A 16905-nucleotide genomic window follows, 5' to 3' on the forward strand; every position below is an offset into this window, starting at 1 on the left:
AGCGCCGACAACCATCTTCCCTCTGCTCTAGTTCCGACTCACGGTCGCCGGTGCAAACCTTCGACCAAGGGCCGAGCCGTGCCCTAGATCTGTCCTTGTGTACCACTGCCGACCACCGGATCGGGCTGTTCCAGCCTCTCCACGCCGAGCCCTAGTTTCCCGGTGCCACTCCGATCGTCCTCTGCCCTAGCACTGGTCTGCCAGTCGCCAGCTTGTTATCGACCTGAGTCTCTGGTATTAAGGTTTCCAGCAGTAGCTTCGTCGGGTTCTTGGTCATCGCAGGCGATTAGAGGAAGAGGTAAGGTGCTCAGGTTGTTCTGGGAATTTGGTTGTTGTTTGGATGTCGATTTCTTGAGCTTCATTTTGATCTAGACAGTGCATTGCAGGGCGTGTCTTGATTTCCAATAGCTACCTCTGTTCCGACAGCAAGTTGTCTTTGCTATGGATTTGTTGGGCTGTGGATTAAGGTATGAAGTAGGGAAATTGATTCATGTTGTTGATGAATTAGGTATGTATTGAATTAGGGCTAAATCAAGGAAGATACTATGATTGGTTATTTTATTGCAAGCCCTAATTCGAATGAATTAATTAGAATTGATTGAGGAGTTAAATGATCCAATTAGGGTTTATAATTGGATTTGGATTTATGTTAGTTTCTCGAGGATTTGATTTAGCTAATTAATTGGTATTTAATTAGCTAAATCTGTATACTATGTACTACAGGACTGTGACGCGAGATGAGCAACTCGACGTTGGATTTGGATCGGATGCGACCCTTTCTATTGGAGGCGGGTACCTCTTGACTTATCTTTTATGATATTGTCTTTGGATATGCATAGTATTTTATAACTACAAGCAATGAACATGTTTGTCTTTGGTATGTCACTGTTTGATATCTATAGCATGTTAGGTTTATCGCCTGTGACGTATCCGTGCTTAAATCATGTGATTTATTGTCATGAGTACTGTATTACCATGAGTATCTTAGTTTCTAGAATAAGTGACATACCATGTTTTACTGAGGTTAGGACTAGGTTCTGGACTTTTGGTTTCAGTCATGTGTATCGAGACTGTCTGATACTTAGGTTTTATGCCATGACTGGCTTGTGTACCTCTATTTGTATATCATATATGATTCGTGTACCTAGACTTTGATTCTTGATATGTGCATATTGTTGGTACATATGTTATGGAAGGAGATATGTTTAGGATCTAGGTTGCTATACCATAGAGGACCTGTATGCCCTAGATCCGTGGATTGACCATCGCTTTTACAGTACCCATTTTGTATATATGGATATGGTTATGTTGATCAGTTTTTGTTATGCATAGTGACATGCATCATGATTGCATGCTGTGCGATTGTCGGCTCCACTATGGTTGAGCCCATCGCCAGTTACATGTACTGCACACACCCCCCACTCATGGTTTAGTGGTATATCAGGCAGGTGTGTGGCGGTTCTGCTGTTTGGCTCCGTTGGTCATATGACCCAGCGTGGTAGCCGGTAGTCAGTTCCGCTCTGTTTGGCTCCGCTGGCATTTAGTGTAGCAGCGTAGTAGCCGGCAGACGGTGGACTCTGTTTGGCTCCGTTGGTCAGGTGACTCAGCGTGGTAGCCGGCAGAGATATCCTCCCCGTCATCGTGTACCGGGAGTTGAGAGCATTGAGCTCCCCCATTTATGATTTGGGGTCACAGGACAGTCCGACAGCATTCCGTCCACTCGGTCACTCATCGGGAGCGGTGAGAGTGCACAGTTGTCATAGCCTTACCCACTCTCGGTCTCGCCATTTGTGTGTGAGAGGACTGGGGTGACCAGGACGCATCATTAGCATCATATGCATTGATGTATTTATATTATTGTGATTGTGTTTGCTGCATTTGGTTGCTGCATTTTGGTTGGATGCATACCTTTGACCTGCATACAGGATTATTGACACTTTCGGTTTGACGACCCTTTTGTCTGGATAGGAGTTCCTGGTGAGTACAGCTTCCTCAGTTACCTTTCAGTTTTGCATATTCCCTATATATGATTAGGAAGCTGTATTCCATGTTTGTTGCTGTTAGATATATCTTACTACTCATGTCCATTGGTATTCGCTGAGTTGTTGAACTCACCCCCGTTGACACTATCTTTTTCAGGTACCAGATTATTAATGGTGTCGCTTGGAGCATCCTGTCTGCTGGTCCCCACGTCACATCAGAAGACTTATCGGTTTCACGTATGTTTTGTTTGTTTTATGTATCAGTTTGTTTAGTTCTGTACTCTGGTTTTATTTTTGGAGTGTTGACGTTGTTATGTGGTGTTTTGTATTTGTTATTGGTTGTGTAAGCCTAGCCGGCTAGCAGTTTTGTGTTTTGGTTTTTGGTACAGCCGAGTGGGCTGCTTTATTTTTAACTGCGTGGTTGTGTCAGCCAGAGGCTGAATTTGATATTAACTGCGTGGTGTTTGTTTCCTTTTATTGTTATTATTCCAGTCGCATGTGGTTGAGGTATATAGTGCTTGTAGAAAAGTTTCAGATTGTCCGCCGTACAGGGGAGATGCTGCCGAAATTTCTTCGGACAGAGACTCCTCCGGGGCGTGACAATTTAGTGGTATCAGAGCAGGTATACGATACTTGCTATGTGTTTTGGATTTTTGAGGTTTATCTGATACCAATTTATTTGGTATCAGAGATCGGCTTACGAGTTTTATTTCTCGTGTTTCGGATTTCATGTTTTAGTCTTCTCGATGTGACTTTTTGGATTTTGGGACTTGACAGAAGCAGGACATCTCCAAGCTATAGGAGGTATGTTTGTATATGTTATCCTACCTTTTTGATTAGTTTATGCCCTGTTCATTATTACAGTCTATGACATGGATTAGCACTCTTTACTAGTACCTGTCTAGTTGAGATAGTAGATATTTTATGTATTAGGTAAAACCCTGATGATGATCAACCTTGATAGAGATTAAGGGTTACAGTTTCTGGTGATTTTTCATATCATACCATTAGTAGTATTAACTTCTGTTACTACTAATTGGTTAGGAGATGGAGGCACATACCAGCCTTTGTTATTATTAGTGTGTAGTAGATAGTACCTTCATATTCATGTTGACTAGTCAGTAGAATACCGATATACTTTAGTTAGTTTTCGTCGGTAGATGATTATTGTACTCTGGTTAGATCGGTAATAGAAAACTGATTTACACATATTGACTTGGGGTAGTCGTGGGTTGATTTACCTTAGACGCTTGTAGAGGCTTTATTGGTTCTTGATTAGTTAGTAGATGACTTATTTAGTTTTGTTGGTTTGATCAGTAGAGGACAGTCATACTCTATTTTAGAGGTTCGAATCGTTGGGTTATTTGTGCTTAATATGGTATTTAGAGCACATTTGAGTACATGTTTTGTACTGACGTGGAAAAGATTGAATTGACAGTATACCATTGTCGATTTGGGTCAGTCTATAGAGGATCGATGTATCCTATTCCATGTAGACTTTAATTTTTGACTGTATGTACCTAGTGGGATAACTTAGAAGGTGACCCTACCGTTTCAGAATGTTAGGTTGATTGGGTCAAATATGTTGATTATCCCTAGCTTTGTTTCGTGTACATATGATTGTAATGAGTTATAGGAGTTCTCTGATGGTTAGTTCATTTGCAGGAAGTGTGAGAATTCACATCTAGATATGGTTATTGTATGTTCCTTATGGATTATAGCTTCTTAGTTAGTTGTACGTGTCTGATTGACATATTGGAGGTATCTTGTTGATTATGTGTGATTTGTGAATGCACCTGGGTTTAGTATGTCTTATTGGAAGTATATGTTGATAATACTCTTGGCATATGTGTATATTTGTCATGTGAGTATTGTTTGAGGGGTATTGTTGATTTTACCTACGATGATATATGCACACGGGTTCGGTATACATTGTTGGAGGTATCACGGTGATTTATATCTATGATGTGAGTATTTTTGGTGTGTACTAATTGGAGGATTATGTCGATCATACATATGTTGTGTGTGCACGTGTGTCAGATGTATGGTTGGTAGCATCATGATGATTCTACCTATGTAAAATGTAGAATATTAAATGTCTACATTATGATATTGGTTGTTTTACCTTGTCAACTAATTCTCCCATTAGTGGGTGACCGACCCACTAGGAGGATGATAGAGTTGACTATGGATTTGATTTGCTTACTGGGTGGTTATACCCTAGGCTTACCCACAGTGATCTGTGGTAGAGAGATCTTGTGCAGTCTCTAGCTAGATAGTTAGGTGCTTTGGGCACTTATGTATTGTTGTGGTAGAGTGTAGCTCCCACATGTTATGGATCGTTTGTGGTAGAGCATAGCTTCCACATATTCTGGATTCCCACATATTTAGGGATTGTTTTGTAGTGGAGCATTGCTCCTATATATTGCGGATTGTTTGTAGCGGAGCATTGCTCCCATATTTATTGTGGATACATATTTTGGATTATTTGTGGTGGAGCGTTGCTCCCACATAGGGAGGATTTCTTGTGGTAGAGCGTTGCTCCCACATTTGTGGTATTTCGTGTGATAGAGCATTGCTCTCACACTGGAGGTTCTATTCTTTGGTGATTATATATCGTTGGTGATTAGATCTGTTTATTGTTGAGGATCTTATGGTTAGGAATGTCTGTGATACGGACATTATGTGTCTTGGTTTTGCCATATAGGCTTACAGTGACTTAGATGTTTTCAGAGACTTGATGATTCTGGTATTTCGAGGATGTTTGGATCGAATTCCATTGTCTTTGTTGACGATGATGTGATCTATTTCGGATCCGAGGTGAGTCACGTACACTACCTTTGCATAGATCTAGAGATGATTCGACGAGAACATCTATATGTGATTATGTAACACCCCTAGAAAGCCTAGATAAGAAAGTAAGGGTAATGAGAGTACGAATGTAGTGAAAAGAAGGTGTAGATATTCTAAGTTAAATATTAAGATGGGAAGGATTTAGATGATTAAAACTTTATGAAAGAAAATAAAGTTGAGAATATAAATCATCTATGCATGATTTATAATGTATGGAATTAATGTAGACAAAAGGAAGAAATATGAGATAATATATACATGTGTGAAATATTTATGCATAATGCATAATATGGTAATATATGAATTATTATGTACAAAAGAAAATAAAATGTTAGAAGAGAGATTGAACTTTGGATCTCTTGTAAGGAACATTTATAGGATATCAAAGGGGATAGGAGAATTATTGATAAGGAGAGAAAGGACTAAGTAGTTAAGAATAAGAAAGGATTCTTTTTAATTAAAAGGAAAAGGAAGTAAAAAAGAAGTAAAAATATACATAACCAAGTTTTGATTCTTGGTTCTCTTGTGGATGCATGCATGTGTTAACCAAGTGTGATAGGAGAGGATATTGTAAGAGGAGAGATAGGAATTTTAATTAAAGGAAAGAAAAGAGAGAAATTAAAGGAAAGAAAAGAGAGAACTCAAGAAGCATTTCTCTAGAATATTCTTATCATTAAGAGGAGAAATAAATAAGGAGGATGAATCAAGTCAAGTTTTCCTCCCCTCATTTTAGTATAAATAGGCATGGAGGGGTGACTTCAACTTCATCCTCAACTCATTCTCCTCCTCTCCTCCATTGGTGCCGAGAACTCACTCTCTCCCTCTTTTCTTCTTCTTGTTGCCGAGCAACACAAGAGGAAGAAACCTCTTCTTCCTCCTCACTCTCTCCCTCTTTTCTTTCTTGTTGTTGCCGAGCAACACAAGAGGAAGAAGTCTCTTCTTCCTCCCCCTCTCCACCAAAAGACCTAGCTTCCTCCATTGGTGCCGAGCAAAGCAAGCAAGAAGAAGAAAGGTCCACAAGCAAGTTCTCGAACCTAGGAAACTTAAGCAAAGAAGGTAAGCTTCCCCTCACCTGTGGTACAAGGCTTTTATGTGATTTTCGGATTTATAAGGATTAGAAAACCTAGGAAAGAATTTAAGAAAATTCGGCTAAAGAAAAGGTTTTCAAATCTAGGATGATTTAAACAAGACCTCATTTCATGATAAGATTTTCTATGCTATGTAGAAGGATTCTTTTCCATGATTTTATACTGATATGATGTATGATCAGAGGAGTATCTAACCCTAGGATTCAACCAAAAATATTTTAAAGAGGTTAGGAAGATTATCGTCTAACCAAACTAGTGCAAGGTTCCTTCTATGAAATGCTAAGGACCTTTCTATGGTTTTCTTGCTTGGAAATTAATTGGAACCAAAAGAAAACTCACTTGTATGCTTCGGACCAGAAAGGTTAAGGGTTAGAAAGACCTTCAAAAAAAATTTAAATAAACATGCTCCTATGATAGGATATAAAGTTTCTTAAAGGGTGTTCACATTGCTAGAAACTCATGAGCTCTTTTTAGGGTTTTTCGGCTATGATAAAAGGGATAGCTTAGATTAGCCTAAACAAAAATATTAATATGCTCAAGACCTCTGTGATATTATGATATGAAAGTTGATTAATGCTCTAATGTTTAATTGGAATGTAGAAAATTAGTTACATGATATAAGACATGTAAGATCACAAGAGTCCTAGCTTGTTTATGATCCAATTTTGTGTATGATGTTCTTAGTAACTTTTGCCATGATATTTACTTAGGCTTTCCATGCTTTAGGCCACTTAAGAAACCTAGCTTAAGGACTGGTAGGTTTCGGCCATGAAGGAAAATAAAAGAAAAAGGGAAAGAAACCTAGGAAATGCTATACATAATGAGAAGAAATGAAATTATGTTATGTAATATGCTATGATATGTTATAGCATAGGAAATGCTATACATAATGAGAAGAAATGAAATTATGTTATGTAATATGCCATGATATGTTATAGCATAGGAAATGCTATACATAATGAGAAGAAATGAAATTATGTTACGTAATATGTCATGATATGTTATAGCATAGGAAATGCTATACATAATGAGAAGAAATGAAATTATGTTACGTAACATGCCATGATATGTTATAGCATAGGAAATGCTATACATAATGAGAAGAAATGAAATTTTGTTACGTAATATGCCATGATATGTTATAGCATAGGAAATGCTATACATAATGAGAAGAAATGAAATTATGTTACGTAATGATATGTTATAGCATAGGAAATGCTATACATAATGAAAAGAAATGAAAAAGGAAATGCATGAAAGATTGTTAGGGACATGATATGATAGTTATGCATGATAAGTTATTTTTGTATGGTTTGTACCATGGGTGGGCGCCGTAGACCCTAGGTCGATGGAGTAAGACTCGGGCCTCGTCAGTAATGGGCCTCTGAGTGCCCTAGGTCGATGGAGTAAGACTCGGGCCTAGTATGTATGCATGGTAGGGTTCAAGACTTGCTACCTTGGACCTACCTATGAAGCGCGCGCATTATGTATGTGGTACAAACCGGGATCCCCTCTAATGATGATATTAATTTCAAGTACTTATAAGTATAAGTTTTCAAATTCATGATGCATTGCCTACATATGTGCTTGAATTATCTGATGATTAGATATAATGTCATGTGATATTATGATATGAATATGATACCCTTGTATGTCGTATGCTTATGATACCTCGCATGATATTGATATGTAATGATATGAATTCGGTTTTAGTGAGTAGGAAAGGAACTTACTGAGCCATGAGTGCTCATAGCTTACTTTCCTTGTACCGCAGATATGGGGGACGGATATTCGGAACGACGGAGCAGCAGGAGGAGCAGATAGTGATGTGTGTGGTGGTGGCTCGGCAAGAACGATTCGGACAAATTAATATTTTTAATTATATGATCAATATATGCACATTCGAACTAATCAGAATATGTGATATCATGCTTATTTAAGAAAAAGGAATGATTTAAAATTTTCCGCTGTTATAGTATAACTAAAGCATGTACGTAAGTAGTATAAGATCGTAGCGCCGCCCTTGGGTAAGAATGGTGGGCGTTACAGATTATCAGTAGTGCTGATTTGGATTGTCTTTTGTGATGATGTTTGGGACACACGGTCACCAGTAGAAGTGTACTGTGGTTCCACAGGAGATGGAGGATGTTACCGTTGGGAGTAGACGGAGTCTATAGAAGAGGCTCGCAACTTCCTTTGTTTGGCCGATATTTCCGGAGATGCGTTGAGGATTTCTCCCGGATTGCTATGCTATTTACACGCCTGACCAGTAAAGGCGTGAAGTTCACTTGGACTGAGGATTTCAAGACCAGATTCTAGGAGCTGAAGCGGAGACTAGTGTTGGTTCTGATTTTGGTTTTTACCTTCTGGAGAGGATGGATTTGTCCTCTATACCAACACGTCTCTACAGGGTATGGGTGCTGTTCAGATGCAGCACGGTAGAATATTCTCATATGCTTCTCGATAGTTGAAGGAGCATGAGAAGAACTACCAGTTCTTGATCTGGAGCTAGCCGCCATCATTTTTGCTTTGAAGATTTGGCGACATCGTTAGTACGGCATTACATTTGAATTCTCATTGACCATAAGAGTCTTAAGTATCTGTTTACTCAGAAGGAACTCAATCTTCGACAGAGGAGATGGATGGAGTTCTCGAAGGATTACGATTGTACCGTTAGCTACCACTTTGGGAAAGCTATTATGGTTGTCGATGCACTCAGCAGGAAGTCCAGAGGGATTTTAGCTTGCCACCGCATTGTGGTAACACACTTGATTTAGGGATTCTCCGAATTGAGCCTTGAGGAGCAGTGATGGACAGAGCAGGGTATTCTGGTTACCATGGTTGCTCAGTCGTCGATCAAGACGAGGATCCGAGAGCCCTAGGCTATTGATCAGTATTTGCAGTTTATTTGCAGCCAGATAGCTTCCGGGTAGCAGACCGAGTTCACACGAGACGAGGAGGGTGTTATACACTTCCGAGGTAGATTATGCGTACTTCAGTCTCATCCGGTCTTATAGGAGTTACTTCCGGAGGCTCATCGCTCATGATTTGCTGTCCACCCAGGCGGTACCCGTGTATACCAAGATTTGAGGTGTTTCTATTGGTGGAACGACATGAAGGAAGACATCACGGATTTTGTAGCTAGATGTCTTGTCTGTCAGCAGGTGAAGGCAGAGCACTAGATACCTGCCGGATTATTTCAGCAGATTCCTATTCCTGAGTGGGAATGGAACATATTACCATGGATTTTGTGGTGAGTTTGCCGAGGAGACGATGAGGCTATGACACGATTTGGGGTAATCATTGATTGATTAACCAAATCGGCGCACTTCTTGGCGATTCGGAAGTCGGATTCCCTGGATCGATTGGCAGATCTGTATTACCGGAAGATCATCATATTATATGGTGTCCCTTTGACTATCATTTCGGATAGAGACCCTCGGTTTACGTCTCGATTCTAGCAGAGTTTGCAGCAGACCTTGGGCAATCAGTTCTGTTTTAGTACAGCTTTCCATCTGCAGACAGATGGACAGTCAGAGCGGACCATACAGACTCTAGAGGATTTGCTGAGGTCACGTGTATTAGATTTTTGAGGAAGTTTGGAAGACCATTTGCCATTGGTAGAATTCGCCTACAACAACGGTTTGCAATTGGCTATCCAGATGACACCGTTTGAAGCGTTGTATGGTAGGCCTTGTCGGACACCCACCCTCTGGGATGAGGTTGGGGAGGCCCAATTGTTGGGACCTTATAGAGCTCAGCATGAAGCAGACTTGGTCTGTACTATCAGACGGAGGATGTGAGAGGCTCAGGATCACCAGAAGAGTTATGCAGATCGGAGACGTAGACTCTTAGAGTTCTCTGCAAGTGACTATATTTTACTGCGAGTTTCACCCACGAAAGGGGTGAAGAGCTTCGGCCTTATCGGGGAGCTAGCTCCGCGATACATTGGACCTTTCCAGATCTCGGGAAGGATTAGAGCAGTAGCTTACGGGTTGGTACTATCGCCGTCCTTGGCAGGCGTGCATGACGTATTCTTTGTGTCTATGTTAAGGGGGTATATACCTGACCCGACACATGCGCTGACTGATATCTCAGTTCCAGTTCAGCCTGACGTCACTTATGAGGGGTTCCGGTACAGATTCTAGACCGGAAAGAGCGTCAGTTGCGGAACAAGACTATCCGGCTGGTTAAAGTCGGATGGCAGCATCATTCAGACGAGGAGGCTACTTGGGAGCTCGAGGATACGATCCGAGCTCGAGGATACGATCCGAGATCGATATCCCCATCTTTTCACTTGAGGTATGTGATTATTTACCGTTCAGCATTTATACTCTATATCTGTTGTTAGTACTTGCTGATGGTAGATAACGAAATTTGGGGACCAAATTTTTATTAGTGGGGGAGAATGTAAAATACCGAAAATAGGCGAATATTAATAAGGGAATTTTCCGAAATTTTTGGAAATTTTTCGGAAATTTTTCGGAGCTCATATGGATGAATTTGCGGGGATAAAAACGGGGTCCGGGAAAGCCTGTTTAGGCTACCCTGTTTTAACGAGGAAAAGTTTATTTATTTATTTATTTTTCATTTTCCCTTGTTTTTTCTCCCACGCGCTCCCCTCTTTCTCCCCTTGCCGAACCCGACGCCGTGCCCTAACCTCCTCGCGGCCGTTCCTTCTTCCTCACCCTCTGCCCCTCACGGCGACAGCATCCTCTGCCCTAGCCGACGCCACCACCGGTCGATTCCCTTCCTCGGCTTCCCTCCCTCTCGGCGTCGAACACCTCTTCAATTGCTCTTTCCCGAGCCGCACTAGGCGCCGCCACCGCCTGAGGCGAACGGAGCAGCGCCGATCCACCGTCGGCGCGCCTGTACCCTAGCACCGACCGTGACTTCTTCGGCCTGAGCGCCACTTGGGAGTCTCCTTCCAGAACAACGCCGGTGTGGCGTTGTCTTCCCTGTGCTGGCAACCATCTTCCCTCTGCTCTAGTTCCGACTCACGGTCGCCGGTGCAAACCTTCGACCAAGGGCCGAGCCGTGCCCTAGATCTGTCCTTGTGTACCACTGCCGACCGCCGGATCGGGCTGTTCCAGCCTCTCCACGCCGAGCCCTAGTTTCCCGGCGCCACTCCGATCGTCCTCTGCCCTAGCACTGGTCTGCCAGCCGTCCAGTGCCAGCCGCCAGCTTGTTATCGACCTGAGTCTCTGGTATTAAGGTTTCCAGCAGCAGCTTCGTCGGGTTCTTGGTCATCGCAGGCGATTAGAGGAAGAGGTAAGGTGCTCAGGTTGTTCTGGGAATTTGGTTGTTGTTTGGATGTCGATTTCTTGAGCTTCATTTTGATCTAGACAGTGCATTGCAGGGCGTTTCTTGATTTCCAATAGCTACCTCTGTTCCGACAGCAAGTTGTCTTTGCTATGGATTTGTTGGGCTGTGGATTAAGGTATGAAGTAGGGAAATTGATTCATGTTGTTGATGAATTAGGTATGTATTGAATTAGGGCTAAATCAAGTAAGATACTATGATTGGTTATTTTATTGCAAGCCCTAATTCGAATGAATTAATTAGAATTGATTGAGGAGTTAAATGATCCAATTAGGGTTTATAATTGGATTTGGATTTATGTTAGTTTCTCGAGGATTTGATTTAGCTAATTAATTGGTATTTAATTAGCTAAATCTGTATACTATGTACTACAGGACTGTGACGCGAGATGAGCAACTCGACGTTGGATTTGGATCGGATGCGACCCTTTCTATTGGAGGCGGGTACCTTTTGACTTATCTTTTATGATATTGTCTTTGGATATGCATAGTATTGTATAACTACAAGCAATGAACATGTTTGTCTTTGGTATGTCACTGTTTGATATCTATAGCATGTTAGGTTTATCGCCTGTGACGTATCCGTGCTTAAATCATGTGATTTATTGTCATAAGTACTGTATTACCATGAGTATCTTAGTTTCTAGAATAAGTGACATACCATGTTTTACTGAGGTTAGGACTAGGTTCTGGACTTTTGGTTTCAGTCATGTGTATCGAGACTGTCTGATACTTAGGTTTTATGCCATGACTGGCTTGTGTACCTCTATTTGTATATCATATATGATTCGTGTACCTAGACTTTGATTCTTGATATGTGCATATTGTTGGTACATATGTTATGGAAGGAGATATGTTTAGGATCTAGGTTGCTATACCATAGAGGACCTGTATGCCCTAGATCCATGGATTGACCTACTGATACTGTAGTACCCATTTTGTATATATGGATATGGTTATGTTGATCAGTTTTTGTTATGCATAGTGACATGCATCATGATTGCATGCTGTGCGATTATCGGCTCCACTATGGTTGAGCCCATCGCCAGTTACATGTACTGCACACACCCCCACTCATGGTTTAGTGGTATATCAGGCAGGTGTGTGGCGGTTCTGCTGTTTGGCTCCGTTGGTCATATGACCCAGCGTGGTAGCCGGCAGTCAGTTCCGCCGCTGGCATTTAGTGTAGCAGCGTAGTAGCCGGCAGACGGTGGACTCTGTTTGGCTCCGTTGGTCAGGTGACTCAGCGTGGTAGCCGGCAGAGATACCTCCCCGTCATCGTGTACCGGGAGTTGAGAGCATTGAGCTCCCCCATTTATGATTTGGGGTCACAGGACAGGAGTACTCCGACAGCATTCCGTCCACTCGGTCAGTCATCAGGAGCAGTGATGACAGAGTGCACGGTCATCACACCCACTCGTTGTCGCCATTTGTGTGTGAGAGGACCGACTGGCGTCAGGGGTGACCAGGACGCATCATTAGCATCATATGCATTGATGTATTTATATTATTGTGATTGTGTTTGCTGCATTTTGGTTGGATGCATACCTTTGACCTGCCTACAGGATTATTGACACTTTCGGTTTGACGACCCTTTTGTCTGGATAGGAGTTCCTGGTGAATACAACTTCCTCAGTTACCTTTCAGTTTTGCATATTCCCTATATATGATTAGGAAGCTGTATTCCATGTTTGTTGCTGTTAGATATATCTTACTACTCATGTCCATTGGTATTCACTGAGTTGTTGAACTCACCCCCGTTGACACTATCTTTTTCAGGTACCAGGTTATTAATGGTGTCGCTTGGAGCATCCTGTCTGCTGGTCCCCACGTCACATCAGAAGACTTATCGGTTTCACGTATGTTTTGTTTGTTTTATGTATCAGTTTGTTTAGTTCTGTACTCTGGTTTTATTTTTGGAGTGTTGACGTTGTTATGTGGTGTTTTGTATTTGTTATTGGTTGTGTAAGCCTAGCCGGCTAGCAGTTTTGTGTTTTGGTTTTGGTACAGCCGAGTGGGCTGCTTTATTTTTAACTGCGTGGTTGTGTCAGCCAGAGGCTGAATTTGATATTAACTGCGTGGTGTTTGTTTTCTTTTATTGTTATTATTCCAGCCGCATGTGGCTGAGGTATATAGTGCTTGTAGAAAAGTTTCAGATTGTCCGCCGTACAGGGGAGATGCTGCCGAAATTTCTTCGGACAGAGACTCCTCCGGGGCATGACATACCTTTCCTTTCATAGCTCGCCATCAGTGCTAGTCCAACATATTCTTGTACTTCGGATTCAGATGATGAAGTGTCGTCCCAAGTAGCTTTTAGATTCTTGTACTTCTTGGGTATCTTGACTTTATCTTTCTTGAGTTCTGGGCAATCCTCTTTTAAGTGTCCTTCCTTTTGACACTGGTAGCAACGAACCCTTCTTCTATTTCTCGGATTCTTCTTATTCTACATTTCTTTAAATTTATTAGATCGAAAGATTTTTTTTAAAATTCCTTACCATATACGCTTCTTGATCTTCTTCTGAGTCTGACTCGGGTTCATCCTTCTTGTTTACGTTTAGCGCCATAATCTGGCTTGATTCCTTTGTTGTCCTTGTACATATGGTTTTATGTAATTCAAGAGTAGAAAATAATTCCTCTAGGGTACTTACCTCTAGGTCCTTTGAAATGTAGTAGGCGTCGATTATCAAGGTCCATTCTGGAGTTCTGAAAAAGGCATTGAGTGCGTAGCGTATGGTGTCCCGGTTGGTTACGGTTTCACCAAGGTTCTCGAGTCCGGTAATTAACTCTTTTACCTTTGCATGTAGATCAGCTACTTTCTTATCTCTTTCCAGACGGATGTTCGTCAGTTTGTTCCGAAGTATATCTCTTCTTGCGAGCTTGGCTTCGGATGTGCCTGTTGGAATGTATACTAAAAGCCTAACTTTTTGTATAAACATTTACTTAGAAATAAGAATCATATTGGTCAAATATCTACATTTATAAGTTAAGTGTAGTTGTTCGATTAATTTATATTGTAGATAACATGGTGTGTGGTGTCACACATAGAAGATCATGTTATCAATTCCTTATAAATTATAAATAGTAGCTCACGACTGAGATGGAAAGGAACAAACCATTGGAATAGTCGTAGTGTAATTAGATATTAGTTTATCTTAACTGATAAATTACACTAGTACACTCTGAGTGTATTGAGCAGGACCATTTAAGGTAAGTTCTTTTTATACTGACTTAATAAAATAACACGACCTTAGTTATTATGGAAGTGTGTGCTCTTAATACTAATATAATAATAAGCACATATATTTAGTATATATTTCTTTGACTTATCAAAGGGTAAGATTTAGCTCGATAAATCAATAGGCCCGATAAGTTGGGAAATGATATTACTTATAGTGTGTGTTGTTGATTATAGAAGGAAACTGTGTCCTAGTAATCTAGGTTGATAATGTCCCCAAGAGGAGCTCATAAGGATTGTCATGTTAAACCCTGCAGGTGGACTTAGTCCGACATGACAATAAGGTTGAGTGGTACTACTCTTGGACTAAGATATTAATTAAAGTGAGTTGTCAGTAACTCAATTAATTAGTGGACATCTGACATCTTAAACACAAGGAAATTAACACACTCATGATAAGAAGGAGCCCAAAATGTAATTTACGATTGGTGCGGTAGTTCAATAATGATTCTTTAGTGGAATGAATTATTATTGATGAAATTAAGATGGGTGTTCGGGGCGAACACGGGAAGCTTAATTTCATCGAGAGACCAAAACCAATTCCTCCTCTCGGCCCCTATCGTAGCCTCTTGTATATAGAGAATTATACCCACCTATACCCACCTTCCTACCTATCCTAATGGGGTCGGCCAAGCTAGCTTGGAGCCTAAGCTAGGGCCGGCCAAGACCAATAGGATGAGCCAAGTAGGTAGTCGGCCAATGCTTGGAGCCCAAGTATAAGTGGCCGGCCCTAATCAAATTAAAAGGGTTTTAATTTTTAAAATTTTTCTTATGTGGGTTCCATGGTTTTAAAAGAGAGTTTAAAATTTAAATCTTTCCATTTTATAACTTTCTACAAAAGATTAAGAAAAGATATGATATCTTTCCTTATTTGTAGATTGAAAGGAAGATTTTAATTTTGAGAAAACTTTCCTTTTTTGTAACCATGTTCATGATTTAAAAGAGAGTTTTAAAATTATAATTTTTTCCTTTTATAAGTTTCAATAAAGGATTAAGAAAAGATTTGATATCTTTCCTTATTTGTAGATTGAAAGGAGATTTTAATTTTAAAGATAACTTTCCCTTTTGGAAATCATCCATATGTATAAAAGAAAGATTTTAATTTATAAAATTTACTTTTATAACCAACCATGAAGGGAAAAATTAATAGAGAAATTTTTATTTAAAATTTTTGGAAACAAATTAGGAAGTTTTAATTCTTGTGTTATTAAAACTTTCCTTGTTTGGAGCTATGAGGTGGCCGACCATTATAATTAATAAAAGGAAATTGGTTTTAATCAATTAAAATTTTCTTTTCATGGCAAAGAAAATAAGGAAGGTTTTATTTAATTTTCCTTATTTGCCAAGACCAAGGATTATAAAAGAGGGGGTAGGGGTGCCTTCATGTGTGCAAACTCTATTATATTTTCCTCCCTCTCTTCCTTGTTGGTGGCCGGCCCTAGCCATTGCTCTTCTCCTCTTCTCTTCTTCTTTAGTGGCATGTTTCATCCCTCTCTTGGAGCTCTTGTTGGTGGCCGGTTCAAGTTAGGAGAAGAAGGAGAGAAAGGGGGTTTTGTTTCTAGCATCCTTTGGAGCTTGGTGGTGGTGACCGAACCTCTACATCTTTGGAGGAGCTTTGGTGGCCGAAACTTGGTGAAGAAGAAAGAAGGGCTTAGGTGGTTCTCATCTCGGTAGATCATTGCCCACACAACATCCGAGATAAGAAGAGGAATACTGTAGAAGATCAAGAGGTCGTTGCATACAAAGAAAGATATAACTAGTAATTATTTTCCATATCATACAAGTTTTTCTTTGTATGAATTCCAAACACAAGAGGCATATGATTCTAGAGTTTCGAATTTGTGATTCGAGTTTGTGTTTTTTTTTATTTTTCAAATTTGTTATTCGATTATTCCTTTTGGTTAAACCTAGAGTTATATAAGGAAATTAAATATTAGATTTCATTGAATGACTTTGTCTAGGAAATGGTGGTTGCTCCCATATCCAAGAAGGCCTAGTGCCTCACCATGTTTAACCTGGAAGCTGATTCTGAAATTAATATTTAATTGAATTTATAACATAGGTGGATTTGGATCAATAATGTTAAGCATCATTTGCGATCCATGTCTAAACCATTAAGAACAGAAAAATTAAATTTGGAATCAATAATGTTAAGTTCCGTTTGCAATTCTGAATTTAATTTCTAAAGAACACAATAAGTTGTTAGGATATGTTCGACACTTGTACAAAATTTTTGTATAGTGGAACCTGTTAGAGTGTTTACTGAAAGCCTAAGCTTTTGTAAACATTTATTTTGAATAAAGAATCACATTTGGTCAAATTATCTACATTTGTTTGTAGTTGTTCAATTAATTTATATTGTAGATAACATAGTATGTGGTGTCACATACAGAAGAGAATGTTATCAGTACCTTATAAATTATAAA

General features: G+C 40.2%; 2 long non-coding RNA genes across 2 annotated transcripts; both read left to right on the forward strand.

The window, feature by feature from the left end:
• The first annotated feature begins 250 nt into the window (after positions 1-250).
• On the forward strand, positions 251-764 carry LOC121968273. The gene is made up of 3 exons (XR_006108036.1): positions 251-298; positions 387-467; positions 724-764. It is a non-coding gene; the product is annotated as an uncharacterized LOC121968273 (long non-coding RNA).
• A 10146-nt stretch (positions 765-10910) lies between these two features.
• Positions 10911-11659, forward strand: LOC121968274. Its single transcript, XR_006108037.1, has 3 exons — positions 10911-11194; positions 11283-11363; positions 11620-11659. It is a non-coding gene; the product is annotated as an uncharacterized LOC121968274 (long non-coding RNA).
• The last annotated feature ends 5246 nt before the right edge of the window (positions 11660-16905 follow it).

This window comes from Zingiber officinale, chromosome 3B (assembly GCF_018446385.1).
Source record: "Zingiber officinale cultivar Zhangliang chromosome 3B, Zo_v1.1, whole genome shotgun sequence".
In the NCBI taxonomy this organism is placed as follows: domain Eukaryota; kingdom Viridiplantae; phylum Streptophyta; class Magnoliopsida; order Zingiberales; family Zingiberaceae; genus Zingiber; species Zingiber officinale.